We start from the raw sequence: 22,882 nt of genomic DNA on the forward strand, positions 1-22,882 counted from the left end.
CCTTGTCACAAGGGCAGAGGGCTTTTTGTGTCCCAGGTTCTTGCCTTGGTATACCAGAAGAATCAGATCACACATGGGCTCGGAGAATGAGCGCCAAGTTTTATTGAGTTAAAGTAGCTCTCAGCTGATGGGGGAGCCAGAATGGAGAAGGTCTTCCTCTGGAGTTGGGCCTCTCAGCAGCCCCACAGCCCTGGCTCTCCTCTAGCTGCCCTGGCCAAACTCTACCTGGTCAATGGCCTGCCTGAGTGCTAGTGGTGTTGGTGTGCTCTTCTGCTGGGTTGCTACTCTCCATGACCAGCAGCTTTTCTTCTTCCGACGATGTATTCCTCTGGACGTCTGGCCACTTGTGTGTCTGACAACTAGGGTTTTGGGTTTTTATAGGCCCAGGATGGGGGTATGGTGGGCCAGGGTGGTCTTGGGAAATGCAACATTTGGGCAGGAAATGCCTGTCCTCACCTAGGTCTGTGGGGGTGGAGCCCTACCCAGGGACTATGCTCTCCTGTACCCAGCATTTCCCTTCCCTTGCTTCCATATTATTTAAAGGACCATGCTCTTCCCTTCCCAGCATTCCTGTATCAATAACAGGTAGGAATTTTAATATAGTCTATTTTGAAGATAATCTAATTTTATTCGGTTTGTCGTTAACTTGTTTGCTCTCTCTGGAAACATATAACAGTTGCCCTCCTGAAATTTAATAAAATTACTTTTTCTAAAAAAGAAATATTCTTTTCACGTCTTCCTCTTTTGCCCTCTTATAATCTTAAAACTTGACTCTTTAGTCACCTTAAGGAAAAATTCATTTTATTTTCTTGATTGTTGCTTCTACTTTCACATTTTTGCCTTTACATATTCAATTTTATAAATATACCCTTGGATCACACTTCCATGTCACATTTTCACTAATTCCTTTTTCTTTTTTGTTTTACATTCAGAAATAATTCAACTTGTCATTTCAGATAACTAATTTGAGTGGAGTTTTTATTGTTATTTTGTCCCTCTTGGTTTTTTTTAATAAACATATTTAATGTTTTTGTTCTGAATCTTCTCTCTACCTAGTAAATTACTTACTTCATGGATGCAAATTTCTTTGCATATCTTTCTGTGGGTAACAAATACAGATAAAAAGAAGTCATATCCTTTTTTCTGCATATCCTCTATTTTCATGAGGAAGTACATTTTAAAAATTTAGCATCTTACTGTTCTCTCATGTAGATTTTTTCCTCAAGTTAATTCTGTTTTTTCCATCAATATGATTAAATGTAGGATTAAATTAATCCATATTCATCATTGATAGTTGTTGCCACTTCCTAAAAACTCACATGGATTATTTTAACATAAATTCAACATAATAAATATACACTTTAAAATTTGGGAAATTCCGGCCCCAAAGATATGGTTCCTGGTAGCATTATCACTTAAACATTTGTTAGATATGCAAATTGTGGAACCTCACTACAGACCTACTGAATCAAATTCTGAGGTGGAGCCCAACAATCTGTGTTCTAATAAGCCCTTCTGGTGATTCTAATGTGTGCTCAAGTTTGAGAACCACTGACCTAAAGGATACTCTAGAAGGTGGCTATGGATTTTCTGATGGTGTGGTCAGGAGGGCAACAAGTATTTGTTACCTCATCGCCTTCATCAAGGAATTAGGAAAAGAGCTGCTGTTGAAACTGAGCACAGTAGATTTCCCTGCTTAAGCTACCTGATTTTATCCTCACGCTTCTGATGGTCCAACTTTAGGCAGAGGACATACCCTGTTTCTTTTTCTGGTCTGCAGTGGGTTCAATTATGTCTCTTAAAAAGATTCATTCAAGTTCTAATTTCTAGTACCTATAAATGCGACCTCATTTGGAAATAGACTCTTTGTAGATGTAATTAGGTTAAGAAGATGTCATATTGGATTAGGGTGTCATATTGGATTATCCAATGAATGTTAGTATACTTATGTGAAGAACAGAGGACACAAAGATACACAGAGAAAGACATGTGACCATAGAGACAGGGATAGGAGTGATGCAAACCAAGGAACACAAAGGGTTGCGGGGAGCCACCAGACGCTAGAAAGAGGCAGGGAAGAATTCTTCCCTTGAGAAGGACAGTCCTATCCCACACTTTCATTTTTTTGTTTTGTTTTATTTTACTTCTGCCTCTGTAACTCAGAATAAATTTATATTGTGTTAGGTCACCAAGTTTTCAGTATTTCATTGTGATACCTCTAAAACACAAACAGGCAAAATCTGCCTCCCTGCCCCCTTTAACCAAAGTCAAACGGGATGCTGGGTAAAAGTCTAGTTAGAGTAAATGATGTCCAGCTAAGTCATCAAACACAAGGCCATTCAGCCATCTCTTAAAGATACTCCTCTAAAATGGCAGCAATCATTTCCCCACCTCCAATGAGAACATCTGTTCCCTTTCCCCAATGCTGAGACCTTTGATTCCTTCCATTTTTTCCTTGCTTCCTCCACAAATATCCCCCAACCTATGTCCCAATTCCCTGTCAACTTTCCCCTATGCTCTTTAGAAATAAAAACCTTGAAGACTTTGTCACAGCCATTAATTTTTTTTTTTTTTTTTTTTGACCCTTGTGTAGAATGCAGGTAGGACTGAGGGTGTTTACAGTCCGGGGAGCAGGAAAAATGAAAGTCAATAATGTCAGCTTGACCCTGAATGGCAGCTTGCCTTTCTTTCATGAGAAATCTAAATATTTTTATTTAAAAAATTAAAGCATCTTACACCCTAGAGTTAACTTCTCCATATTTCCATAGCTTCTTGAAATTATGTTACAGAATTATCTGTTCCTCTTCCCAAGTTTATATTGTTAAAAACACTCATTCTTTTGTCTTTTCTTTGTCTATAAATGGGATGAAGATAGCTTATCCTGCCACAATATTCACTTATGATAATAAAAATATATAGATTCAATGAAGAAAGTTTTGAAATATGCAAAAGTGAAAAGCAGAAAAATGATTTACTTAAAAGCAGAAAAATGATTTACTCATAATCTCATTTGCCTTGAAGTAAACAGTGTTGTACACAGGGTATACATTATTTAGACCATTCAGAAACATTTTAATGGCTGTATAATATTTTCTTACCTAGATAGCTATGTCATAATTTATATCACTGAGAAAATAAAAGCTATCATATAGGAGTAAAACTCTAAACTTCTTGTTTCCTGCTTGCAACTTAATCATTGGCCCTTACCGTGTTCCTTCTTATGTATTAGAGGGGACGTATAAGAGTTATAAACTTATTCCAAGTTTTACCTAAATTGATGCCCCAAACATCTTATTTTTTCCCATGAACTCAGGGTACTTTTTGATCACTTGTAGCCTTTCAAGTTTCCCATAATTTCCCCATCCATCAAGGTTCTCAAAAGAACTTTGTTTTTATCTTGTATATGAGTTTGGCATTTATTTTTCTTTTTTTAAATATAGAAAACCTAGGTTTGTTAAGCTATTACAAAAACAAAATAATTACCATTTGAAATACTTTGAGGACTTCATCCCAGACTCACTCACTGGTTCTGTTACAGAAACTAATCTGAAAGGCTAGAAATTAAAAAATATAACCTAAGAGGTTATAACAGAGCAGCCTGGTAAAACATGGTGAAAGGAACCCTCTCTTTCCCAGTCTACCTGTAACTCCAAGCTCCCATGCATTTTCACCACATAGGTCTGCTTGCTTCCAGAAGATGCATACAATGAAGGCAGGAATTATAGGCCTGCTCAGAGGGTACTCAGACACATAAAGTTTTGGGGTAACGAATAAACTACAAATACCCTCTTGGTTAAGTTAATTCATCAAGTTAATAAAGGTCATAGTATCTCTTATGCTGGTGACAACTTGCTATCTCAGTATAGTCTGTCTCAAGAAAGAACTGGTTCAGGTTGGGTTTTGGAAAAGGAAAAAGACTTTCATCAACTTTGCTCCAGAGTGGAAAAGGCATCAAGTTCTCTCCTACAGTTAGGAGCAAAATTTTTTGTTGTTGTTGCTTTTTGTTTTTGTTTGTTTGTTTGTGTGAGATGGAGTTTCGTTCTTGTTGCCCAGGCTGAAGTGCAATGGCATGATCTCTGCTCACTGCAATAGGAGCAGAATCTCAAACCTGCATAAATTATTTTCAGTGATCAACATCTGCATCCTCAAACTGTCCAGCAACTGTTGGTGTGATATCCACCTCCATCCCAACTTCATAATCTTACTGAATCTTCTCTCCTGACCCCAGCCATATTATACTGGCTGTTCACAGACTGAGAAACCTTTTCTTCTAATCTCCCCAATGTGGCTTGGCCTTCTGCTGTTAATGGAATAATCCATCTTCATAGGTGTAAAATGTAGGGATGTCCCCTTGTCCTCATTCATGTGCTTCCACATCATATTCTTTCCATTGTAGTCATCTGAATCCTCATCCTCAGGGTCTGGATGCAAGGCCCAGCATTCACACATTGCAGTGAATATTGCCTCCAATGCTGATTTATCACTAGGTACAAATATAAATTCAGAATAAGTTCAACATAATCATCACTGTCTTCCTCTTCTTCATCAGCAACAGATTCTCTGGATTCCTCAAATTCGCCATTCACTGTAACATACAAATGTTCTCCTAGGCAGGTCGGTCCCTGGATAATGCATGTAAACTAATGGTGGGGTATTCCGGTGAGAATCCTAATCCAGAGCCATCTAACCAAGACAGGTGGCTCTCAGCGATGTAAAGGGTATTGGGGCGGAGGCCCTTCCTGTTCAGCACAGCCTTGGTGTCTGGCTGCTGCCGCAGATGCCCCTCTGCCGGCTCAGGTAGCAGGAAACTATTTCAGCATTTATTTTTCAGTGTACCGCAACGTTAGCATTACACCACCAAAACTCCAACTCAGGTCAACAGAAACCTCACTGCAAAATCCAATGGTTACTTTTATAACATATCTGGTTTCATTTTTCTGTAGTATTTAAGGAGTTTACTATGACTTTTGTCTTCAAATACTTCTCTCTCTTAGCTTCTATGGACAGCTATCTCAAAGTATTCCTATGACCTTTGTGTTGTCCTCCCCACACTAGGCCCTCCATTTTCTTTGCTGACTATGTACTGGTATTTGTAGGGCTTCAGTTGTGCATATTTGTTTAGTTTCACTTGACATATTAATTTCTATGAAATGTATTAATATTTCATCTCACTAAAGCCTTTTTCATTTGTAATATGGATTATTGAAACAATTCTCAGTGGTTTTCCTTCTCCCAGTCTTCCTCAAATTAATCTACATTGCTGTAGGAGTAATACTTCTATGTTAATTAGACCACCAAATTACTCCCATGCTTAAACAATTTTAGTGGGCTCTATACCCTCTCTAGGATAAAAGCCAACTGCGCTCATGGATCTCTTTTGCTAGCCTTTACTCTTCATCTTCATCTGGTCCCCAGTTTGAACTCATTAACCATGCGTCAGAATGCCTGGAGCATCCTTTTAACAACTTCTTTTTCCTCAAAAGTTCCCTATAATCTGTCAGGGCTCTGAAATTTTATATAACCCTATTTCTACATCCAGAGTATAGGTTAACTATTTCTTCAGTGAGTTCATATGGCTACCCATTCATAATCATCCTAACATTTCATATACCATATTGCAGTTGACAATTTACAATTTATTGCCCACCAGACTACAAATTTTTTGAGGACAAGGACTTTGTCTTATCTTCATATCTGGCATGGTACCTGGTACAAATTAAAATTTCTGATAATTTTTAAAATTTTTAAGTTGTTGTGGGCACATAGTAGGTATGGGGTATATTTTGACAGGAACATGCAATGTACAATAATCACATCAGGGTAAATTAGATATCCATCACCCCAAACATTTATACTTCATGTTACAAATGATCCAATTACACTCTTTTGGCTATTTTAAAATGCATGATTAAATTAATTATAGTTACCATGTTGTGCTATCAAATACTGGATCTTATTCTTTCTAACTACTTTTTGGTACCCATTGGCTATCCCCACTTCCCTTGCCCCACTCTACTTCCCAGCCTCTGGTAACGGTCGTTCTACCCACTATCTCCATGAGTTCCATGGTTCTAATTTTTACCTCTCACAAATAAGTGAGAACATACAAAGTTTGTCTTTTTGTACCAGGCTTTTATCACTTAACATAATGACCTCTAGTTAGATTTTTGTATATGGCAAGAGATTGGGAATGAGTTTTATTCTTCTGCCTGTGGATATCCAGTCTTCCTAGCACCATTTTTGAAGAAACTCCTTCCCCAACTGTATGTTCCTGGCACCTGTGTCAAAAATAAGTTCACTGTATATGTATAGATTTGTTTCTGGGTTCTCTATTCTATTCTACTGGTCTATGTGTCTGTTTTTATGCCAGTGTCATGCTTTTTTGGTTGCTATAGCTGTGTAGTATTATTTGAAGTCAGATAATGTGATTCCTCCAGTCTTGCTCTTTTTGCTCAAGATAGCTGTGACTATTCTGGGTCTTTTGCAATTCTGTATAAATTTTAGGATTTTTTTTCTATTTCTGGGAAGAATGTAATTTGTATTTTGACAGGAATTGAATTGAATCTGTAGATTGCTTTGGGTAGTATGGAAATTTTGACAATATTGATTATTCCAATCCATGAACATGAAATACCTTCTCATTTTACTGTGTCCTCTTCAGTTTCTTGCATCAATGTTTTTTAATAATTTTCATTGGATCTTTCACATCTTTGGTTAATTTCCAGGTATTTAACTTGCTTTGTACCTATTGTAAATGGGATTACTTTTTAAATTTCTTTTTCAGATTATTTGCTTTTGGCATATAAAAATACTCCTGATTTTTCTATGTTGATTTTTGAATACTGCAAATTTACTGAATTTATCAGTTCTAATAGTTTTTTTGTGTGTGAAATCTTTAGCTTTTTCCAAATATGAGGTCATATCATTTGGAAACAAGGATAATTTGACCTCTTCCTTTCCAATTTGGATGTCTTTTTATTTCTTTTGTCTGTTTGATCTAGCTGGAACTTTCAGTGCTGTGTTGGATAACAGTAGTGCTTCTGGGCATCCTTGTCATGTTCTAGATATTCAAGGAAAGGTATTTCAGTGTTTTTTTTTTTTTTTTTCTGTTATGATACTAGCTGTGAATTTGTCATACATGGCTTTTATTATGTTGAAGTATGTTTCTTGTATACCCATTTCTTACCGTATTTATCAAGAGGGGATGTTAAACTTCATTATTTTTCAGCATCAATTAATATGATTCTATGGCTTTTGTCCTTCATTCTGTTGGTATAATACATCACATTGGTTTGCATATGTTGAGTCATCCTTGTATCCTTGCGATAAATCCCAAAGATGATGACGAATGATCTTTTTAATGTGTTGTTGAATTTGGTTTGCTAGTATTTTATAAGGTTTTTACATTAATATTCATCAGGGGTATTGGCTTGTCGTTTTTTTTTGTTTTTTTTTTTTTTTTCCTTTGATTTATCTTTGGTTTTGGTATCAGGGTACTACTGGTCCTGTAGGATGAGTTTGGAAGTACTCACTTCTCTAAATTTTGGGGTAGTTTGGGTGGGATTGTATTAGTGTTATTTTATTTTTTTAATGTTTGGCAAAATTGAGCAGTGTAGCCATTGGGTCCCAGGTTTTACTTTGGAGACTATTTCTTACAGCTTTGATTTCATCACTTGTTATTCATCTGTTTAGGTTTTTTATTTCTTCATGGTTAAATGTTGGTAGATGGTATGTGTCTAAAAATTTAGCCATTTCTTCTAGGTTTTCCAACTTATGGGCATAGAGTTGCTCATAGTAGCCTCAAATTTTTGAGTTATTGGTTGTAATGTCTCCTTTTTCATTTTTGATGTTATTTGAGTCTGTCTAAATATTTGTCAAGTTTACGCTTTATCTAAAGGTTCGTCAAGTTTCTTTTCAGAAAGCAACTTTTTGTTTCATTAATCTTTTGTATTGTTTTGTTCATTCAAATTTACGTTCTAATTTTTACTGTGTCTATTCTTCTAAATTTGGATTTAGTTTGCTCCTGCTTTCCTAGTTCTTTAAGATGCCTCATTAGGTTCTTTATGTGAAGTGTGTCTTCTTTTCTGATACAGTTAGCTATAAACTTCCTTCTCAGTACTGCTTTTGCTGTACCCCATGCGTTTTGGTATGTTGTGTTTCCATAATCATTTGTTTCAAAATGTTTTTCAATTTCTTTAATTTGTTCATTGACCCACAAGGTCATTCAGGAATATAATGTTTAATTTTCATGTGTTTGTACAGTTTCCAAAAATTCCTCTTGTCAATTGTTTTATTCCCTTGTCATCAGATAAGGTTTGATATAATTTCAACATTTTGAATGTTTAAGTCTTGTTTTGTGGCTTAGCATGTAGTCTATCCTTGAGAATAATTCATGTGCTGAGGAGAAAAATGTTTATTCTGCAGGTGTTGGATACAATGCCCTGTAAATATATATTAGGTCTATTTGTTCCATGGTGCAGATTAAGTCCAATATTTATTTGTTAATTTTCTGTCTTAAATAACCTGTCCACTGCCGATAGTGGGGTGTTGAAGTCTCCAGCTATTATTGTATTAGTCTCTCTCTAGCTCTAATAATATTTACTATATATATCATGGTGCTTCATGTTGGGTGCATATATATTTTAAATCATTATGGCTTCTTGCTAAATTGACTCCTTTATCATCATGTAATAATGTGCTTTGTCTATTCATGTTTGAAGGGTATTGTCACTGGACATATTATTCTCAGGTAGAAGTTTTTTTTTTGTTTTGTTTTGTGTTTTCTGTCAGCAATTTAAATGTCATGCTACTCTCTCTTGGTCTATGAGGTTTCCACTGACAAGTCTGCTGCCAGACATATTGGAACTTTATTGTTTGTAATGTATTCCTTTCCTTTGCTACTTTTAGAATCCCTTATCCTTGACCTTTTGGGGTTTGATTATTGAATGACTTGAGGTAGTCGTCTTTGGGTTAAATCTGATTGGTGTTCTGTAACCTTTTTGTATTTGAGTATTGATAATCTTCCTCTAGGTTTGAGAAGTTCTGTATCATCCCTTTGAATAAACTTTCTACCCCTAGCACTCTCTCTCTCTGCCTCTTCTTTAAGGCCAATAACTCTTAGATTTTCCTTTTGGGGGCTATTTTCTAGACCTTAAATGTGCCACATTCTTTTTTGTTCTTTTGTCTGCTCTGTGTATTTTCAAATAGCCTGTCTTCAGGCTCACTAATTCTTTCTTCTGCTTGATCAGTTCTGCTACTAAGAGACTCTAATGCATTTTTAGCATGTCAGTTATATTTTCAGCTCCAGAATTTCTACTGGGTTCCACCTAATTATTTCAATTTCTTTGCTAAATGTATCTGATAATATCCTGAATTCTTTCTGTGTGTTATCTGTAATTTATTTGTTTCCTCAAAACAACTATTTTGAATTATCTGTTTGAAAGATCACACATCTGTCTCTCTATTGGTCCCTGGTGCCTTAGGTGAGGTCATGTTTTCCTGGATACTCTTGATGCTTGTGGATGTTCATTGGTGTCTGGGCATTAAAGAGTGAGGTATTTATTAGAGTCGTCATAGTCTAGGTTTGTTTGTACCTGTACTCCTTGGGAAGCCTTTCCAGGTATTTGAAGGGACTTGAGTGTTTTCATCTATGCTTTTGGTTACTGTAGCTGTATCTGAATTAGAGGAGACCCTAAACCCAATAATGTTATGGTTCTTGCAGACTCACAGGGGTATTGCCTTGGTGGTCTTAGATAAGATCTGGAAGAATTCTCTGGATTACCTGGCAGAGACTCTTGTTTTCTTTCCTTACTTTCTCTCAAACAAATGGAGTTTCTCTCTCCATGCTGAGCTGCCTGGAGCTGGGGGAAGGGTGACACAAGCACCCTTGTGGCCATCAATACTGGAACTGCACTGGGTCAGACCTGAAGCTAGCACAGCACTGGGTTTTGCCCAAGGCCCACTGTAACTACTACCTGGCTAGCACTTAGGTTTACTCAAGGCCCTAGGGCTCTATAATCAGCAGGTAGTGAAGCCAGCCAGACTTGTGTTTTTCTCTTGAGGGTGGCAAGTTCCCCTAGTCCCAGGTGAGTCCAGGGATGCTGTCCAGGAAACAGGACAAGGAGTCAGAAACCATATAAATCTACCTGTTGATCTATTTTACTGTGGCTGAGATGGCACCCAAGCCATAAGACAAAGTCCTTCACACTCTTCCCTTCCCTTTCCCCAGGCAGAGGGGTCTCTCCCCATGTCTGCCACCACTACAGGCCCATGGGGAGTAAGTACTGCCAGGATACCACTGATGTTCACTTAGGGCCCAAGATCTCTTCAGTCAACTTGGGTAAATGCTGCCATGTCTGGGACTTACTTTTCAGGATAGTGGGCTTCTCTCTGGCCCAAGGTAGGCCCAGAGAGAAAGTAGTCCCTTGGCTGTTCAAGAGCCAAGGGAAGAATCAGGGACCTCAGGGGCCTGCTTGGTGCTTTTCCCCACTGTGGCAGAACTGAAACCTCTGCTGCAAAACAAAGCCTTCTTTATTCTTCTCTCTGCTTTTCTCAAGCAGAAAGGGCCTTTCTCTGTAGCCATCACAGCTGGGACTGTGCTGGGTCACACCTGAAGCCAGCATGACTCAGAGTTTCATCCAAGGCCCACAGTATGTACTGCCTGCTTACTGCTGCGGATTGTTTAGAGCCTAAGTGCTCTTTGGTCAGCAGGTGATAAATTCTGCTAGGACTGTCTTTCCCTTTAAGGAAACAGGTTCTCTGCTGCCCCAGGGTCTGTCTAGGGATGTCATTCAGGAGCTAGGGCCTGAAATAGGGGCCTCATGTCTCTCCCTGGTTCCCTACCCTACTGTGGATGAGCTAGTATCCAATTTTCAAGAAAAAGTCCTATTTATTCTTCCTTCTCCTCTCAAGCAGAAGGAAGAAGTCTCTTTCGGAGCTGTAGGCTGCAATGCCTGGGGTTGGGAGCGAGTCATGCAAGCAGTCCGTTAGTTGCCTTGGCTCCTGTCTCACTAGGCATGTGTGCCCCCTGAAGTCAAGTGGCTCGAAGCCCAACACAACACTTGATCTTGCCTAGAATTTGCAGTCCTTATAGCCTAGATTGTCTTTCAGATTTATTTAAGACCCCAGAGCACTTTTTCCCATTGTGGTGAGGCTTGCCCAAATTCAAGTTCTGATTGCTGGGATGGGTGATTCCCCTCTGGCTAGAGCAGGTCAGAATACTCTAGGTTCCACCTGAGTTCTGTCCAGTGTTGCTTTCTGCTGTGCCACAGCAGCATTGTACTCCAATGCAAAGTCCCACAAATGCTGTCTGTACCTCCCCCAAGCACACAAACTGTTTAGGGCATACATACCCCTATGACTATATTCAGTCCAAGCTAAAATGCTTTCTCTATAGATTGAGTCCTAATTTAGCTTCACGTCTAGCTACTTTACCCAGCCTTCTTGTTTAATGCTTAAATGTCCTCTGTAGGAACACTTTGGAATTCTTTATTCATATTTTTTCATAATGTGCTTCTAATACTAGTGTTTAGATTTTTAGACTTTCACTTTTTCTTTTTCTTCAAATTTATTTTTTATGTCTTATACCTGTATTTTCTGTCCATTCCTACTCTTAAGCATGTGAACTTCTTACTCCAGGTATATTTTTAGGAAAAATTCTTTAATGACATTTCATCATGCCAATATTTTGTTTTATGGTCTACCTTTGCCTTAATGGTTGTTTTTGCATAGATTATTTTAATCAGTTGAAAAGTTTTCTCAATACCTCAGTAGTTTTAATAGGAGCATCTTATAGATTTTCCTGTGGTTTTATGCTTATTTTAAGTGGTTTTATTTTTTATAGACCAGAAATAACTGGCATTTCTGCATGGGGTGGAAAAGGTGTGAGCTATTTGTGTGGCTTACTACATTTTCTTTTTCTAGAAAATGATGTTTCTATTGGTACATCTTTGATTTGAGAGAGTGTTTTAATACCATGATACTCTTTTGTTTAATTAGGATCCTTAATTTCTGCCATTTGATTTTTTTCTTTCTCATTTCCATGATACCTTCACCTTATAACTTCCCTCTCTTCTCAGAGGTGATGCCTTTCCAAGACTGTTTCTCTACTCTTGCATATGCAAGCTCCTATCCTTTGATTTCCTAGCAGACAATTCTGGTTCACAATGACTCAGTGTTTTTCCTAATCACTGTGGAGCTCTGAGTGTGATTATCTTTAGCTCACCACTGCTAGACTTTTGCTGCATTCTCATCTTTACTGTGTAGTTTCCTTCAAATTTTTGCTTTGGAATGGGCTTCTGAGCTGGCTCTGCTGCTTTTCAGTTTCCAATATAACAAATTTCAAATGGAAATGGACATTTGTAATATTATATTTTCTCCTAATGGAATTATAAATTTAAGTGACTATTAATACTCCTTGTTGATTTCGTAGGACATGGGGAGATTTATAATTCGGTAACTGTCTTTTTTTTTTTTTTTTTTTTTTTTTGAGACAATCTTGCTCTATCACCAGGTTGGAGTGCAGTGCTGCAATCTTGGCTCACTGCAATCTCCACCTCCCGGGTTCAAGCGATTCTCCTGCCTCAGCCTCCCAAGTAGCTGAAATTTACAGGCACCACCCAGCTAGTTTTTGTATTTTTAGTAGAGACTGAGTTTCACCATGTTGGCCAGGATGGTCTCAATCTCCTGACCTCATGATCAGCCTTGGCCTCTCAAAGTGCTGGGAAAACAGGTGTGAGCCACTGCGTCAAGACTACTTATTTCTTAAACATCTTATTTTGAAATAATTACATAGATTTTCACAAAGGTATAAAGAAACATACAAGGGGATCCCAATACCCTTCATCAGACTGCCCTAATATTAACATTTTGTACAATTATAGTACACCATCAAAATCAGAAAAATGAATTTGCTACACCACAGAATTTATTCAGATTTTACTAGTTTTACATGTGTTTGCTTATGTGTATGTTTGGAGGGGTTTAGCTCAGTGTAATTTCATTATGTAACCACCACTACAATCAAGACTATTGTACTTCATAAAAATTCTCCCTCATACTACCACTTTATTACCACACATTTCCCCTACCCCTCAAATTCATAATCCCTGGAAACCATTAATCTATTCTCCATCTCTGTAATTATGATGTTTAATGAATGTTGAACAAATGGCATCATGTAGTGTCTCCATTTTGTTTCACTGAAATGCAGCTAAAATCACCACAAAAGTGGTAGGAGATATGTTGCCACAAAAGATGCTTTGAACTGTCCTGTGATGTGGCTGTCTGAGACTTCGAAGAAAGAAGCACTAAACACCAGAGTAATCAGTCCAAAGCATTTATTAGGAGAACTTAGAGTGCTATAGCAATCCACATGACAGAGAGCAAAAGAAAAGGGATGTTCTACCTAGATAGGTACTAGATACTATCTAGGTACTAGATACTACCATTCAGCAGGTAAATGGCTACATACCTAGATACGTTTGCATCAAGAAGGCTGGGTATGGAATTTTTATGAAGGTTTAAGGAATTTGGCTCAGGGACAAAACCAATATCTTTCAGTGTTTGGGGCAACAACCTAGATACCTTTATGAGTGTCTGAGAATGTTCAAGGCCTTGGTTTGCGTTCAAGCTTGCTGGGAAATACCTGCCACTGTCTAGGTCACAAAGCAGTCAAGGTACTCTGGGATTTTTAGTCAGGACATAGAAAGTAGGAAGAATTAGGGAACCCTACAAGTATCCTTTTATGATTGACTTTTTTCACTCAGCATAATTTCGTTGAGGTTTATCTAAGATGTTGCATGTATCAATAGTTTATTCCTTTGTATTGCTGAGTAGTAGTCCATGGTATGAATTTACTTCCCTTTATTTAGCCATTTACTCACTGAATGGTAGTATTTAGTACCTAGTTTTTGGCTATTAAGAATAAAGTTTCTATTAACCTGTGTGTATAAATTTTTGCATGAAAATGTATTTATTTGGGATATTCTCCAGCCAACCTAAAAAGTTATACCCACACTACAACCTACACATGAAATTTTATGACAACTTTATTTATAATTGCAAAATATTGTAGTCAACTCAGGTATCCTTCAATAGGTGAATTGATAAAATCTGTGGTATGCCCATCTGTTTTTCCAGAGTAGGCCTTAGAGCCTCAGTCTCACAAATTATCCTAAAATGACCCTGTAACTCAACTCTACCATTCGGCTATGGTCTGAGAGCAGTCCTGCTGCCCAGGGACCTGCAAAAGACATGACCATCCACGCCCCTAAAGGCAGGCCTCTTGACCTCAGACTGACTGCAGATCCTTAAGCAGTCCAATGACCCCACAAAAGCCCTACTCAGTCATTGTCCAAGTAGTCCTACCCACCCAGGTATGGGATAGGATGATCACCCATTTATGCCCACAGAGGCATACCTACAGATCTTGGATTCAGCTTTGTAACTGAAACAGCCGTGTGATTCAGATCCTGTCCTCTTCAACCATACTCCTGAGCCAATCTTGCCTGGCCAGAGTTCCAAACAGTGAATGAGCAGGAGTCTTCCAAGGGACCCAGATGGGGTAACATTTATCCACAGGAAACAGGCCCATCATCTATTGACCCAACTGCATATCCTGAAGAGGACTTTATCCCAGAACCATCCCTACTAACCAACGTCCTGGGGGCAGTTTCATCTGACCAGGAGTCAATCAGGATCCATGCCTGCCAAATAGTAATAGTATTTGTAATACTGTCACTATTACCAAATCTGTAATAGTCCTGCCAAACACTAACCCCGTAATGAACCACACTGTGGATCCACGTGTAAAGATGTCATGTGACCCTGCTTGGCTCTGAGTCTAGAGGCAATCCCATCATTCTAGAGACCGGACAGGAGAAGTTTTTTACCTATCAGTCAATCAAGTCATAAACACAGGAAGAGGTGTTTGTGCTTCAAATACATCGACAAAAATATAAGGCTACACAGATTACAATCAGGCAAACACGATACCACCAAAGGAAACAAAGCTCCAATAACAAACCCAAAAGAAATGGAGATCTATAAATTGCCTGACAAAAACGTCAAAATAATCATCTAAAAACTCAATGAGATGCAAGAAAAAAACACTTAAAAAACTAAAATCAGAAAAACAGTAAATGAACATAGAGAGGAGTTTAATAAAGAAATAGAAATCATAGAAAGGATCCAAATAGAAACCTTGGAGCTGAAGAATATACATGTAGAACTGAAAATTTTAATAGAGATCTTCAAGAGTGAACTTGATCATGCAGAATAAGAGGACAGTGAATGTGTGAAAACTAGTCATTTGAAATTAGTCAGCTAGAAAAATAGGAAAAAAATTTTTTTAAAGCATATAGAGACCTATGAAACTTCATCAAATAAATTTATAGATCATGGAAGTGACAGAAGGAGAAGATACAAAGAAAGGAGCAGAAAGCTTATTTAAAGAATTGTTGGAAACTCCTCAAATGTTGGGAAGAATATGGACATTCTCATTCATGAAGTTCATAGGTCTGTACGCAAGATAATCCCAAAGGTTACCCTATGACACATAAGAATCAAATTGCCAATAGTCAAAGACGAAATTTTGAAAGCAGTAAGATAAGTTATACAGAGGAACATCTATAAAACTATCAAAATATTTCTCAGCAGAAACCTTGCAGACTAGGAAGAGGTGGGATGACATATTAAAAGTACTGAAAAAAGCTCACAGAACTGCAATATAAGAATATTATACCTGGAAAAAACGTTCTTTAAAATTAAAGGACTTTTTAATGATCGCCATTCTAACTGGCATGAGATGGTATCTCATTGTGGTTTTGATTTGCATTTCTCTGACCAGTGATGAGCATTTTTTAATGTCTGTTGGATCATTAAGAAGTCAGGAAACAACAGATGCTGGCAAGGATGTGGAGAAATAGGAATGCTTTTACACTGTTGGTGGTAGTGTAAATTAGTTCAACCATCGTGGAAGACTGTGTGACAATTCCTCAAGGATCTAGAACTAGAAATGCCATTTGACCCAGCGATTCCATTACTGGGTATAAACCCAAAGGATTATAAATCATGCTACTATAAAGACACATGCACACATAAGTTTATTGCGGCACTATTCACAATGGCAAAGACTTGGAACCAACCCAAATGCCCATCAATGATAGACTGGATTAAGAAAATGTGGCACGCATATACCATGGAATACTATGCAGTCATAAAAAAGGGTAAGTTCATGTCCTTTGCAGGGACATGGATGAAGCTGGAAACCATCATTCTGAGCAAACTATTGCAAGGACAGAAAACCAGCCACCACATGTTCTCACTCATAGGTGGCAGTTGAACAATGAGAACTCATGGACACAGTGGGGAACATCACACACCAGGGCCTGTCAGGGGTGGGGGGACTGGGGTAGGGATAGCATTAGGAGAAATACCTAATGTAAATGACCAGTTGATGGATGCAGCAAACCAACACAGCACATGTATACCTATGTAACAAACCTGTACATTGTACACATGTACCCTAGAACTTAAAGTATAATTAAAAAAAAAAAAAGAGATAAAGACATTTCCAGATAAATCAAAGCTGGAGGAGTTCATACCATTAGATTGCCTTATAGAAAATGTTAAAGAAAATTATTTCAGTTTAAACAAAAAGATACTAAGTAACAACGTAAAACAAATGCAAGTATTTACCTTTACTCACTGGTAAAGGTAAATATATGTAGTCAAATTCAGAACAATACTGTAATGGTGGTGTATAAATTTAAATCCAGTATAGAAATCTCCCTTCGTTTTTGTCAATATTTGCTTTATATATTTAGGTGCTCTAATATTGAGTGCATACATATTTACAATTGTTATATCTTATTGATGAATTGATTCCTTTATCATTATATAGTCACCTTATTTGTTTCCTATGACAGATTTTGACTGAAAGTTCACCTTATCTGATATAAGTACAACCATCCCTGCTCTCTTTTAGTTACTATTTACATGGAAGAGCTTTTCCCATCCTTTCACTTTCAGCGTACATATGTCTTTCAGGCTAAAGTCTCCCGTGTATCATATTGTCGAATCCTTTTTTTAAAATCCATTCAGCCACTTTATCTTTTGATGTAATTAGGCAAGAAAAAGAAATAAAAGGCTTCCAAATCAGAAAGGAAGGAGTAAAAGTGTCTGTTTGTGAATGACATCATCTGCAAACATATAGAATACCCTGAAGGCTCCACTAAACTGTTAGAACTAGTAAAACTGCAGAATACAAAATCAATATATAAAAATCAGTTGCATTTCTATGTACTCACTACAAACAATCTGAAAAACAAAGAAAGCAATCTCATTTACAATAGCATCTAAAAAAATAAAATTTAAGAATAAAATCTTAGGAATAAATTGAGGTACAAATCTATTCACTAAAAATTACACAACTTTTATGAAAGAAATGGAAGACCCAAATAAATGGAACGATGTCATGTGTTCATGGATTGGAAGAATTAATGTCAAAATGTCCATACTACCATACATGATCTAGAGATTAAGTGTAAACTTTATCAAAATTCAATTGTCATTTTTCACAGAAATAGAAAAAAATTAAAATTCATAAGGAAACAAAAAACTCAAAAGCCAAAGCAATCTTGAACAAAAAGAATAAAACTGGAGACATCATATTTCCTAATTTCAAACTATGTTTCAAAACTATAGTAATCAAAAGTAGCATAAAACAGATACATTAGACCAATAGAACAGAATAGAAAGCCCAGCAATAAACACATACATTAGTTAAGCAATCTTTGACAAGGGCTGCAATAATATCCGACAGGGAAAGGATAGTCTCTTCAATGATAGTGTTAGGAAAAATAGACATCCACATGCAAAAGAATGAAATTGGATAATTTATCACCATAAACAAAAAAAAAGAAAGAAAAAAAACCACCTTAAATGTAATGTTATGCACTGGATTAAATACTTAAAAGTAAGACCTGAAAATGAGGTAAGACCTATGCCTAGAAGACATATGGGGAGATCTCCTTGATATACTGGTTTTCTCGGGTTTTGGATTTGACACCAAAAGCACAAGCAACAAAAGCAAATATAAACAAGTTTGACTACATCAAACTAAAACTTTCTGCACAGCAAAAGAAATAACATAATGGAAAGATAGCCCACAGAATAAGATAAAGTATTTGCAAACTATATATCCAGTAATGAGTTAGTATCAAAATAAGGAATTCATAAAACTCCATAGGAAAAGAAAAACAAATAGACTGATCAACAAATGAGGACAGAATCTGAATAGGCTTTCTTTTCCCCAAAAAGACATACACATGGCCAACAGATAGACTTACGTTAGATGTTGCAGGTTTTATTCCAGACCACCACACTAAAGTGAATATTGCAATAAAGCAAATTACAAGATATGTTTTGTTTTCTTGTGCATATGTTATGTTTACATTATAATCTAGTCCATTAAGTGTGCATAGCATTATGTCTAGAAAGACAATATACCTACCTTAATTAAAAATACTTTATTGCTAAAAAAAAATATGCTATCCATCATCTGAGCCTTCAGCATATCATTATCTTTTGCTGGTATAGAGTCTTGCCTCCATGCTGATGTCAGTTGAGGTTGTTGAAGATTAAGGTGGCAGCAACTTCTTATAATAAGACAACACTGAAGTTTGTCACATTGAATTTTTCTTTTACAAAAGACTTCTCTGTAGCATGTCTTGGTGTTTGATAACATTTTACCCAAAGTAGAACCTCTTTCAAAATTAGGAGTCAATTCTCTCAAACTCCGCTACTGCTTTATCAATTAAGTTTATACAATATTCTAAATCCTTTGTTGTCATTTCAATAATGTCCAAATCATCACTGGGAGTAGATTCCATCCCAAAAAAACAAAAGCAAAACTTCCTTTGTTCATCCATAAAAAGCAATTCCTCATTTATTCAAGTTTTATCTATCATTAGATTGAGGGAATTCAGTCACATCCTTGGGATCCAGTTTTAATTCTAGTTCTCTTGCTATTTCCAATATATCTGCAGTTATTTCTTCCACAGAAGTCTTGAACCCCTCAAAGTTATTTATGTGGTTGGGATCAACTTCTTCCAGGCTCCTATTAATGTTGATATTTTGACCTTCTCTCATGAGTCACAAATACTCTTAATGACATCTAGAATGGTGAATCCTTTTCAGGTTTTCAACTGACTTTTCCCAAATCCATCAGAGGAATTACTATCTATGGCAGCTATAGCCTTACAAAATGAATGTATTGAATAATAAAACTTAAAAGTTGAAATTACTTCTTTTTTTGAAATTACTTCTTGATTCATGGGTTGCAGAGTGGATGTCATGTTAGCAGGAATAAAAACAATCTCCTTGTACATCTCCAGCAAAGGTCTTGGATAACTAGGTGCATTGTTGATGAGAAGTAATATTTTGAAAGGAATTTTTGCGTTCTAAGCAGCAGGTCACAACAGTAGTCTTAAAATATTCAGTAAAACATACTGTAACCAGATATGCTGCCATTCAGGCTTTGTTGTTTCATTTATAGAACACAGCCGGAGTAAATTTAGCATACTTCTTAAGGACCCTGAGATTTTCAGAATGGTAAATGAGCATTGGCTTCAACTTAGTTACCAGCTGCATTATCCCCTAATAAGAAGGTCAGCCTGTTTGTTTGTTTTTTAGTATTTGAAGCTTAAAGCCAGGCACAGTGACTTCTCCTCTCTAGCTATGAAATAAAGGAATGGCAAATCTTTGAAACAGAAGATTTTCTTGTCTACATTAAAAATCCGTTTAGTGTAGCTATCTTTATCAATTACCTTAGATTGTCTGGATAACTTTAAACTTTTATTTTATGGAGATATCGTCTTCCCTTAAACCTCATGAACCACCTTCTGCTAGCTTCAAACTTTGCAGCTTCCTTACCTCTTGCAACCTTCATAGAATTGAAGAGAGTTACAGTCTTATTCTGGATTAGGCTTTAGTTTAAAGGAATGTCATGGCTAGTTTGACACTATATTCAGACCACTAAAACTTACTTCATATCAGCAATAAGGTTTTTCACTTTCTTTTCATTTGTGTGTTCACTGGAACAGCACTTTTAATTCCTTCAAGAACTTTTCCTTTGCATTCAGAACTTGGCTGTTTGGCAGAAGAGGCCTAAGCTTTTGACCTAGCTTGGCTTTAGACATGCCTTCCTTGCTAATCTTAATTATTTCTTGCTTATTACTTAGAGACATGGGACTCTTCCTTTCAGTTTACTACTTAGAGGCCATTGTAGGGTTATTAATTGGCCTAATTGATGTGTCTCTGGGAATAGGAAGCCCCAAGGCAACAGAGACACAGGAATGTCTGGTTGGCTTGTTGTTGGAACAGTCATAACACACACAACATTCATCTATTAAGTTTGCTGACTTATCTGGGACTAGTTTGTGGAGCCCCAAAACAATTCCGGTAGTAACATCACTGATCAGTGATCACAAGTCATCATAAAAGATATAATAATAATGAAATGTCTGAAATATTGCAAGAATTAGCAAAATGTGACACAGACACAATGTGAGCATATGTTGTTGGAAAATGGCACTAATATACTTGCTTGATACAGGGTTGCCACAAACCTTAGATTTATAAAAAATGCAATATCTGTAAAATTCAAAGTGAAGATCAATAAAATGAGGTATGGCTATATACGAAAAGGGGCTCAATATCACTAATCATCAGGGAAATGCATATGGAATAACACTTCTGTCATTCTGGTTATAATCAAGAAAAGGATAACAAGAGTTGAGGATGTGGATGGATATAAGGGAAGCTTCGTAGACTCTTGGTGGGAATATAAAATGGTCCAGTCATTATGGAAAACAGTATGGAGGTTCCAACAACAACAACAACAACAAAAATTACCATAGAATCCTTCAACCCTACTTCTATGTATATATCCAAAGAAAATTAAATTATGTCTTGAAGAGACATGTGCAATCACAAGTTCATTTTAACATTATTCAGTCGCTAGTATATGAAAACAGCCTAGTTCATGCTCCTAGACAAATGGATAAATTTGTGTGTGTATGTGATTGAATATTACCAGCCTAATAAAAAGCAAATTCTGACATTTCAGCAATGCAGATGAAACTGAAGGACATTATACTAAATGAAATAAGCCAAGAAGACAGACAAATATTCTACTATCTAACATACACATAGCATCTAAATCACTCAAACTCATAAAAACTGAGGGTAGCACAGTGGTTGAATAGACAAATATTTTATGATCTGGCATATATGTAGAATCTAAAACAGTCACACTCATAAAAGCCGAGAGTAGAAAAGTGTTTGCCAGGAGCTAGAGGATTGAGGAAACGGGGAGATGTTAGTCAAAGGATCAGACTTCCAATTTTAAGATGAATAAGTTCTGGAGACCTAGTGACCATGGTGACTATCATTAATAGTACTGTATTATTTACTTGAAATTTTCTAAGAGAGTAGATATTAACTGCCCTCACCACACACACACAATGGTAACTATGTGCTGATCGATGTGTTAATTAATTTAATTGTGGCAACAGTCTATACATATATAATTACATTGGACACCTTGAAAGTATTTGGTTTTTGTCAATAATAGCTTAACAAAACTGATAAATTAATAAAAAAAAAAAACAGGTACTACATGTATAAAATGTAATGTTATCCAGCAATAAAAAGAAATTGAATTTTAGTGAAAAAAGGTAGTCTGAAAAGGTTACTTAGTAGATGATCGTATTTATGACATTCCTGAAATAGCAAAGCTAGGCAGACAGGATAAAAGAGTGATTGCCAGAGACTGGGAGGGAATGTGGGGGCTGGGGGTGAGGGGGCGGGGAGAAGTTTTAATAAATGACGCAAAAGAATTTTAGGGTAAAACTACTCTGTATGATACTGTAATTGTGTTTAATTAACATTATGCATTTATCAAAACACAGCTCTGCAGCACAAAGAGTCACCCTTAATGTTTGCAAATGTAATAAAAGGACTCCCTTTCCCTAAGAATTCGCCATATTGTCTTCACTTAAGAGGCCCCTAGCCAGTCTGCCTTTGTCTGCCTCACTGTCAGAATCGTTTTACTGTGGTATGTTGAATACTTCCTAGGTTATTTAGTTGTGTTTAGAAAGGAGGAACAGGGAAAAGTGAATCTTTTCCAACTTTTCTGGATCTAGAAATTCAGTAATTCAATTTAAAATTTTATTTTTTAATTATTGCCCAGATTTTTTCAAATATTATCCTTTTGAATCTTCTTTAAATTGTCTGCTCATATCTGTGCTCCATTTTCTATTGGGAGATTTATTTTCCTTGCTTTGACATACAAATTATCTGTGTATTGTTTATTCTGTAGATTTTATAAATTTTTCAAGTGTGTTGGTTATCTTTAAGTCTTTTTTTTCCCCACAGAAAGAAGCTTTTATAGTATCTTTTATTTAGTTTTATATAGTTTAATTTTGTTGTAATACTTGACAATTTTCCCAAAATACTTTATTCTAAATATATTTTTTTCCCAAACTAGGTATCTGAGAAATAGCTCTCATATTTTCTTCTGGTTTTTAATATCTTGATTTTTATTTAGAACAGTAATAGAAATCTGCAAAGAAGTACACTTCTTTCCTCTAGTAGAGAAAGGGAGAGTGTATCAGGTTAGTTGGGGAATATAAATTTTAAAAACTATATTAGCTTTTCCCTAGATATTTTCATATGTCTTCCAGATAATGTGTTGGTCCTGCTTCTCTTGATGTGAATTATAGCAGGTTATGAGAGCTATTACTGAGTATAATGTGTTATACAGGTAAACGTAGATGAACAAAAATAGTTAAGAATAACTGATCAATCTATCTAATCC

The 22,882-nt window shown here is 36.5% G+C and overlaps 1 pseudogene; it reads right to left on the reverse strand.

Annotated features, from left to right (window-relative positions):
• Positions 1-3,927: 3,927 nt before the first annotated feature.
• LOC103244005 (methylosome subunit pICln pseudogene) overlaps positions 3,928-22,882 on the reverse strand; it is an 89,660-nt pseudogene continuing 70,705 nt past the window's right edge.

The sequence above is a fragment of the Chlorocebus sabaeus genome, chromosome 17 (assembly GCF_047675955.1).
Source record: "Chlorocebus sabaeus isolate Y175 chromosome 17, mChlSab1.0.hap1, whole genome shotgun sequence".
In the NCBI taxonomy this organism is placed as follows: domain Eukaryota; kingdom Metazoa; phylum Chordata; class Mammalia; order Primates; family Cercopithecidae; genus Chlorocebus; species Chlorocebus sabaeus.